General features: G+C 36.2%; 1 non-coding gene across 1 annotated transcript; it reads right to left on the bottom strand.

Moving 5' to 3' along the window:
• Positions 1-1201: 1201 nt before the first annotated feature.
• LOC112503159 lies at positions 1202-1308 on the bottom strand. The gene has a single exon (XR_003067869.1). It is a non-coding gene; the product is annotated as a small nucleolar RNA R71 (small nucleolar RNA).
• Between the last annotated feature and the right edge of the window lie 8345 nt (positions 1309-9653).

Below are 9653 nucleotides of genomic sequence, written 5' to 3'. Positions count from 1 at the left end.
TCTGACAAACGCTATACTCCTACGGTGTAGGATGGTAACACTGTGTTGTGCTAGGATTCACGACGTCTAACATAAATGATATCGTATCGATAGCACGTTGACCGGTGTGTGCTCTTGGGAGGCCGTCTGACCCAATAGTTGATACTGTCATAGTATATAAAATTATTTACTGATTTCAGATAATTATGACAGGAATGCTATGTCACATTTTTGCTGAATCATTTGTTTAATGTCTTAATTAATTGTTGCACCCTGTGCTTCTTTTTAAGATTGATATTTTCCTAGTGTTAATTAGACCTCCCAATTTTAGATAAATCAAATCCCTCGATTCGCCATCTGAAATTAGTTTTTATAAACTGGACTTCTGAAGAACTTTACAAGTTATCTCTGTGGGAACGATATCTGGTACTTATACCATTATTACTTGTTACGAGACGACAATAGTTCAAGGTGTATACTTGCGCCGAGTTCAATTTTTGTGTTGAAATTTAAGGTTGAATAAACCGACGATCAAGTTTTTGGCGCCGCTGCCGGGGATAGCACGCTGAAGTTTTTCTTTTTAAAGTAAAGTTTATAAAAATTAGTTTTTCTACCATCTTTTTGAACGCACCGTGTATGCCAAGGCTGTCGCACGGTGAATTTTTTCCACTTGATCCAGATATTGAACAAACTTTCAGACAACAAAGAAGAGTGCAAAGAGCTCTTCAAGCTTTAAACTCTGAAACGATGGCTGAAAATGTGATTATTGACGGAGAAGGTATAATTAGAAATGAACCAAATATTCCACATGAGGATGAGGCTCAAAACATATTTCGTCTTGCAAATGCTAAAAATGGTGGCATTATGGCGTAYGCTATTCCTAATTTAACTCAACTGCACACAAGGATATGTAAGCCTACCATTGGTGCCACCCATTTTTCACTTAAACCACTGATGTTTCAAATGCTTCAAACAAAYGKCCAGTACGCTGGTTTATCTTCTGAAGATCCTCATTCTCATCTGCGTTCTTTTATGGAAATCACAGATTCTTTTCTCATCCCTGATGTTTCAGACGATGCGCTGAGACTAAAAACTTTTTCCATTTTCACTAAGGGATCGAGCAAGAGGATGGTACAATTCTTTGCAACCAGACTCTATGACTACATGGAATGAAATGGCAGAAAAGTTTTTGAAAAAATATTTTCCACCCACGAGGAATGCTAAGTCCAGGAATGAAATTTATACTTTTAGACAATTGGATGATGAAGCAGTTCCAGATGCATGGGAAAGGTATAAAGAGCTGCTGAGAAAATGCCCTCACCATGGCATTCCGTACTGTATACAGCTAGAGACATTTTACAACGGTTTAAATATCGTTGCTAGACAAATGCTCGATGCTACTGCAGGTAGAGCTTTCACAACTTGCACCTATAATGAAGGTTTTGACATACTTGAAAAGATTTCTAATAATAACGGACAATGGTCTGACCCACGTGCAATGCCACTGAAGAAAACAGCTGGAATAAATGAGGTAGATGCTGTCTCGRCATTAACAGCTCAGATCACTAAGCTAATTTCAAATTTAACATCTAGCCCATATGTGCAATCTGATGTTAATACCTTTAATCCTAATGTTCAAGTTGTGCAATGCGTGTACTGTGGTGAAGGTCACTCTTTTGAGCATTGTCATGGAAATCCTGAGCATGTAAATTATGTCAACAAGACTGGACCATTTTCACAGACTTATAATCCGGGATGGCAAAATCATCCAAATTTTTCGTGGCATAGTCCAGCTCTTAATCCACCAATGCAAAACCCTCAAGGACAGTCCAATTTTCAACCGCAAGGACAGTCCAATTTTCAACTAGGCCAATCTAATTTTCACTTACAAGCGCATCAAGGCAATCATAATAATCAACATGCTAATTTTTAGAATCATCAGTCTTCTTTCCAAAGCAAGCCTAAACAGCAAGCTGAGTCATCTACTTCTTTGGAAGCAATGATGAAGGGTTTTATAACCCAAACTCAAGCTTCAATTAAAAATCTTGAAACTCAAATGGGACAAATGGCTTTGGAAATTAGAAAACGACCAGTAGGTTCTCTACCTAGTGATACAGAGATACCTCAGAGGGAAGGAAAAGAGCTTGTTAAGGTTGTTACTTTAAGGAGTGGAAAAAGTTATTTTGAAAATACCCCAAAAGAACAAAAAGAACCAACAAAAGCAGAGATTGAAAAGAAAAGTCTAAAACAAGATTATGTTACCTCTGTACCAGATTTTGTGACTACCATTCCTGTGAGTACTAGTGAGCCTCAATCCATAGTCAGGCCCATAGATAGTACGACCATTTCAAAAAGATCAGATTTTCCACTGTTATTTCCTGATGAACCCAAGACAATCCAGACTCCCAAAGAAAGTGTTGTACTGGATGTGTCACAATCTGGTGACAGTCCTGCAATAAAAGACCAGACCTGTCCTAAAATCCCTGATAGAACTGAAAACAAAACCAATTGTGAGACCACTTTTGAAACCGATTCCAGCACCAACTCTTCAAAAGACTACGTCTCCTATTGCAGTCACTCCTTATATTCCTTATCCCCAAAGATTAAGGAATCAAAAAAAAAAAAGAATTACAATTTAAAAAGTTTCTTGATATTTTTAAACAGTTGCACATAAACATTCCCTTGGTTGAAGCTATTGAGTAGATGCCAAGTTATGCAAAGTTTTTAAAGGACATTTTGAGTAAAAAGAAAAAGCTGACTGAATATGAGACTGTAGCTCTGACTGAAGGTTGCAGTGCTTTGTTGTCCAGTAAAATTCCTCCTAAGATGAAAGATCATGGAAGTTTTACAATCCCTTGTTCAATTGGAGGAAAAGAGATAGGAAAAGCTCTATGTGACTTAGGTGCTAGCATAAACCTAATGCCTTTATCTGTCTTCAATACCCTAGGCATAGGTGAAGCTAGACCTAAGACTGTAACTCTTCAGTTAGCTGATAGGTCCATGGCCTATCCCAGAGGAAAGATTGAGGATGTCCTAGTTCAGGTTGATAAATTTATTTTCCCAGCTGATTTTATCATCCTAGACTTTGAAGCCGACAAAGACATTCACATCATTTTAGGGAGACCTTTCCTAGCTACTGGAAGAACATTAATAGATGTATAGAAGGGAGAATTAACCATGAGAGTCCAAGACCAACAAGTGACTTTTAATGTTTTTAATTCCCTTAGGTACCCAGAGGAAAGAGAAGAATGTTCTGCTTTGAGTCTGATAGAAACCTGGTGTCAAGAGAAAAGTTTGGAGGAAATCTTAGGTTTATCTGAGACTGATAGTGATGAAGAGGAAGATTTTGAGGAATTAGAAACACCTGCTTTTGAAGTTCTAGAAACTGAGGATGGGAAGATTCTTGTTCCTTCCTTAGATGTTGCCCCAGATTTAGAGTTAAAACAACTTTCCTCACATTTGAAGTATGCCTTTTTAGGAGATTCAGGGAAGTTGCCAGTCATTATTTCATCATCATTAGAAGCTGACCAAAAAGAAAAGTTGGTTGACATGTTGAAACTTCATACCAAGGCCATAGGATGGACCATTGCTGACCTCAAGGGGATAAGTCCCACCATTTGTCAACATAAAATTATCTTGGATAACAAAAGTTTCACCTCCGTTGAGCCTCAAAGAAGGCTAAATTCTGTTATGAAGGAGGTTGTCAAAAAGGAGATTTTAAAATGGCTTGATGCTGGCATAATTTATCCTATTGCTAGTAGTACCTGTGTCAGTCCTGTGCAATGTGTACCCAAAAAGGGAGGAGTTACTGTTGTACCAAATGAGAAAAATGAACTTATACCTACTAGAACAGTAACTGGTTGGAGGATATGTATGGATTATAGGAGGCTTAATAAAGCCACTCAAAAAGACCATTTTCCATTACCCTTCATAGACCAAATGTTAGATAGACTAGCAGGAAAATAGTTTTATTGTTTCTTAGATAGATACTCCGGTTACAATCAGATTGCCACAGCAACGGATGATCAGGAAAAGACTATTTTCACATGTCCATATGGAACTTTTGCTTTTAGAAGAATGTCTTTTGGACTTTGTAATGCCCCTGCCACTTTCCAAAGGTATATGATGTCTATTTTCTCATATATGTTAGAACACTCCATGGAAATTTTCATGGATGATTTTTCAGTTTATGGGACATCATATGACCTGTGTTTGCAAAACCTTGAAAAAAGTCTTAAAAGATGTGAAGAAACAGATTTGGTTTTGAACTGGGAAAAATGTCACTTTATGGTAAAAGAAGGCATAGTGTTAGGGCATTTAATTTCCAAAAAAGGCATTGAAGTTGATAAAGCAAAGTTAGAGGTAATTGAGAAGTTACCTGAACCAATAACTGTCAAAGGGATCAGAAATTTTCTAGAACATGCAGGTTTTTATAGGAGGTTTATTAAAGATTTTTCAAAAATATCAAAACCTCTTTGTTTATTATTACAACATGACCATGTTTTCAATTTTAATGAAGATTGTACAAAAACCTTTCAACATTTTAAAAGAAGCATTGGTCACTGCTCCTGTGGTAATAACACCTGATTGGTCCAAACCCTTTAAAATAATGACTGATGCTAGTGACTGGGCAGTTGGAGCAGTGTTGGGACAAAAGAGAGAAAAGATTTTTCATCCTGTTTATTATGCAAACAAAACTCTTAATGATGCTCAAATCAATTACACCACTACTGAAAAGGAATTATTAGTTGTGGTCTTTGCTTTTGAAAAATTCATATCATACTTGATGGGAACCAAAGTAATTGTTCATACAGATCATGTTGCCATCAAGTATCTTATTTCTAAAAAAAGATGCAAAGCCAAGGTTAATAGGGTGGGTCTTGCTTTTGCAAGAGTTTGATTTGGAAATCATTGATAGAAAAGGGGTGGATAATCAAGTGGCCGACCATCTGTCAAGATTGGAAAAAAAGACAAACCAGTACAAGGTAATGACATCTGTGAAGTATTTCCAGATGAAAGAATTTTGGTTCTTAATCACACTACTGTGCCTTGGTTTGCTGATCTTGTTAATTACTTAGCTTGTGGGATTATTTCCAAGGAATTTAATAAGTATCAAAGAAAGAAGCTCATCTATGATTCAAAGAAATATTTATGGGATGACCCTTTCTTGTTTAAAATTTGTGCAAATCAGGTGACTAGAAGATGCATCCCACAAGAAGAAGTACCATCAGTTCTACAGTACTGCCATGCAGGACCTTGTGGAGGACATTTTGGAGAAAGTAGGACAGCATCCAAGGTTTTACAATCAGGATTCTACTGGCCTACTTTGCACAATGATGCTCAAAACTTTGTAAAAAGTTGCAATGAGTGTCAGAGGAATGGAAATATCTCTAGAAGAAATGAAATGCCTTTAAACGAAATTCTAGAAATAGAATCATTTGATGTTTGGGGTATAGACTTTATGGGACCTTTTCCTCTGTCCAATAATTGTGCCTACATATTGGTTGTTGTGGACTATGTGTCCAAATGGGTGGAAGCCATGGCTTGCCATTCTAATGATGCTAAAATAGTTGTTAAGTTTTTACAAAAGCACATATTCACTAGATTTGGTACACCTCGTGCCTTAATTAGTGATGAAGGCACTCACTTCATAAACAACATGTTAGAAGAAGTCCTTGATAAGTATGACATCAAGCATAGGGTAGAAACTGCCTACCATCCTCAGACCAACGGATTAACTGAATTGTTAAATAGGGAGCTAAAAGGGATTTTGGCCAAAGTAGTCAACCCACATAGAAAGGATTGGGCCTCTAAGTTAGATGATGCGTTATGGGCCTATCAGACTGCTTAAAAAACCCCTATTGGTATGTCTCCCTATAAATTGGTCTTTGGAAAAGCTTGTTATTTACATGTGGAATTAGAACACAAAGCCTATTGGGCCATTAAGGAACACAACATGAGTTTAGATGAGGCCGGAAAAAAAGGACTTTGCAACTTAGTGAACTGGAAGAACATAGGAATTTTTCCTATAAAAATGCTAAGCTATACAAAGAAAATACCAAGAAATGGCATGATAAAAAGATTCTTCCAAAAGAGTTCACAGAAGGCCAAAAAGTCATGTTGTTCAATTCAAGGTTAAAGTTATTTCCGGGAAAACTGAATTCCCGATGGACCGGACCTTTTGTTGTTGCCAAAGTATACCCCTACGGAGTTATTGACCTACTAGATCCAGAGAGGGGTACTACTTTCAAAGTAAATGGACAAAGAGTAAAACCTTTCTTTGATTCCATGATTGTTATGCAACCTGTCGATGTTATCTTTTTAAAGAAATAAGTCTTTGTAAATACTTAATATTTATATGTATATATATATATATATATATATATCTATAAGTTATTATTTTTATTTTTATTTTTACTTTGCATTTTCATTTTTTAGAGTAAGCTTTTAATTTTATTTTTCCTTCTAAAATAATTATGTATTTCTTTCATAAAATGCAATATATTAGGTTTATATTAAAAGGTTTGGATTTTGTCATCGTTGGGCCAGGATTCACTCTCAAACAGCCGGCCCAATCTCTTGACTAAACAGGCCCGGCTAAATGAATTTGATGGCCATGTTGTTTTCATTTCTTAACAGGCCACAAAGAGGGAAGCCCAAAGTTAAATCCGTGTTCACGAAGCCCACACGAAAGAAGCCCAAAATTCGAAGCCTGTTGGTACGGCATGTCAAGCATCCCGCGCTTTCGTACCAGACCATGACCGGTGACCGTCCTTTCATCTCCAAACTCTCAACTCAGGCAAGACTTCCATCATAGTACTCTCTCCATCATATCAAGAACAGTCAGCCATAGCTCATCAAATAACCATTTTTGAGAAGCACAAGACTTCATTGAACTGACATTGTTAAGGGAGGTACCATTTCTGACTAATCACTCGATAATTGTCATTGATCAGTGAAAATTTTGAAAATTTCGAGGCTACAATCTTGGAGACGAAGTTTAGAGGCTTTAAAAACCACTAACCACTGTTCATACACCATTCGGGTTTGTCTCTAGCCACTGTTCACAGTCATTGATTTCTCCTTGCTTCCAAAAATCATTCCCCTGTTTCCTCTGTATGGCCATTCTTAAGTCGAGGCCAAGAAGAAGGGAGGGAGATTCTGATTCCATGCCTCCTGTGAACAACAATGGCCAATCTAGTGAAAGTGAGGAGGAACCCATAGATGCAATTCCTTTGAGGCAGGTTCCAATTGCCAAATCAAAACCTCAACCACCTCTTCAAACTCAATCTCAAAGAGTTGTGAAGACTGAACCACAAAGTGCAATCAAGCTCCCACCTCCACCAAAGTCCATCTTGCTACAACATTCAGACTCTCCTACTCAGTCTGAGTAGGACAGGTTCTACCTTCTTGCCCTTTTAATATTTTCGATGTTTAGTTATGCATGCTTTTAGGAAGATTGCTTCTTTTGTTTTGTTGTTTTGCTGTTTTGCTATTTTGGCATGTTTTTAGTTACTGTTTAAAATGGACAGTTTGTAGGTCCTGCTGAGATTTGCTATTTCTATTTTGCCATGTTATGTGATTTTTAGATTCTATTTTGCTGTTTTAACACAGAATTTAGCTGTTGCTAGATTTAGACTCTAGTTTTGCTGTTTTTAGGTTGTAATCTTCTTTTATTCTTCCTGTTTTCATCGTGTCAGGCATACCATCAGGAACAATCTTAAGCCTTAGGCTTACCTTTATGGTGACTTTATTTTCCTTTCTATTTGCTGTTTTAAACTATTTCATATAGTAGCTTTCTGTTTCACTGTTTTAGAGGCTACTACATGTGTTTGTTGTTTAAAGTCCATGATGTCCCCTTTGTTTTGACAATGGCATCTAACCTATGTTCTAATTGTGTTTCTATTCTTTGTTGTTTTAAATTTTTGTTTAAACTTTAAATTTGCTGTTTTTAATGGTTAGATGCTATATTGATTTTGCTGTTTTAACCTTCTTACTTTCATTTGCTGTTTTAATCTTAATCAATCCTGCTCATATACTTTTATTTTGTTGTTTTAAGTCTCATGTAGCCTTATGCCATGAACTTTCTTTGTTGTTTTTAATTTTTATTGTTTTGATCCTACAAGGCATGTCATGATTAACAGTCTTAAGCCTTAGGCTTGCCTGTGTAGTGATGTTCCTTTCTATTTGCTGTTTTTAGTATGCAGACCTACTCATGCATTGTCTTTTGTTGTTTTACTGCTAATAGGTTGTTGTTTGCACTGCTGGTGTGACTGTTCTGAGGGAGGGCCTTGTTTGATGCACTCATTCTCACCTCCATGTGTTTTGATAAGACCAATACAGGCTGTATCATGAAAAGACAATGGCAATCCTATTGTCTGATTCTATTTGGTCTTTTTCATGGCAGAATAATGGCAATCCCATTGTTTGGTTACTTTAAGGCAATCTCATGGTAAAACAATGGCAATCCCATTGTTTAGTTTCATGATTACCATATTGTTTGGAAATACAGTCCTCTGGTTGACTGTTAAATTGGTTTGAAACTCATTCCAAGTACCACATCTTGACTCTATGGTCAATTTGACTTAGAGTTGGATTGTTGCTTTTGTTTAAATCCTCCATTTGAGTCTTTGAGTCAATTTTATTTTCATAAGATGACCAAGTCACACTTGTGACTTCTCATCTTTGCTTTTCTGTTTCATTTTAGGATTTTGGGCACTAATTTTAAGTAGCATATTTTCTTTTAGCCATATATGCACCAAAAATAGAATAAATAAAGAATGTGTTATACAAATGTTTGTAATTGATACCATAGCCACAATAATCCAAAGCTAACCATCTTTGTCTTAAATTGAGCCTCTAGAACTAGCCAACCATTTCCAAAGCTTTCACTTGATTCAATTAGGTCTTCATTTCAATTTGGCCAATTTGTATCCTTGTTACACTCACAATGAGGACATTGTTTCCCTTAAGTTTGGGGGAGGGTCCTAAAAGTACCAAACACTTWATAGAGWTCATGAAACATATGCATCAAGACCAAAAGACAAACAAAGGAACATAGTTCCATGTCTTGTGCATACAAAAGAATGTCAAAGTACACCAGAATGTTTGAAAAGGACCAAAGTGTCCAAAATACCTCAATATGAGATACATAGCAGTAAAATTGTGCTATGGAGTGAAAAAGAGAAATGAGGTAAAAGACATGCATTGAAAAGAAAAAGCCAAATACAAGAACCCAATTCAAAGTCCCAAATTCTCTATTGAATCTAGTATAGCAATAGAAATGTAGGCTAGCTTATGGTTTGGCAATATGAAAGATTTAAGTTTGGGGGAGCTAGGTTTATGAAGGGCTATGGATATAAAGCATCAAGTCAAGAGTAGAACACTTTTATTCAAAAATTTCAAAAATATGCATACTTTGGCTATTGAATACTTATGCTCAAATTTTTTAGTTTATTAGAACTTTGAGTCTTTTAATTTGTCATTTCTTGTTGTTTGGGGACAAACAACAATTCAAGTTTGGGGGTGTGATAAGTGTTAATTTATTAACCTTATTACATCATTTTCTTAACTATTTTCCTTTGTTTTGGGCTGCCCATTAGTGTCTTAATTGAGTCTTTTTATGTCTTTTTCATATATTAGTAGTAATATAGTATATCTAATGTTAATCTCCT

This window comes from Cynara cardunculus (genome assembly GCF_001531365.2).
Source record: "Cynara cardunculus var. scolymus isolate 2C chromosome LG 1, CcrdV1, whole genome shotgun sequence".
Taxonomy (NCBI): Eukaryota; Viridiplantae; Streptophyta; class Magnoliopsida; order Asterales; family Asteraceae; genus Cynara; species Cynara cardunculus.
The sequence above is the reverse complement of the archived record's forward strand: the minus strand, read 5'-3'. Positions and strand labels throughout refer to the sequence as shown.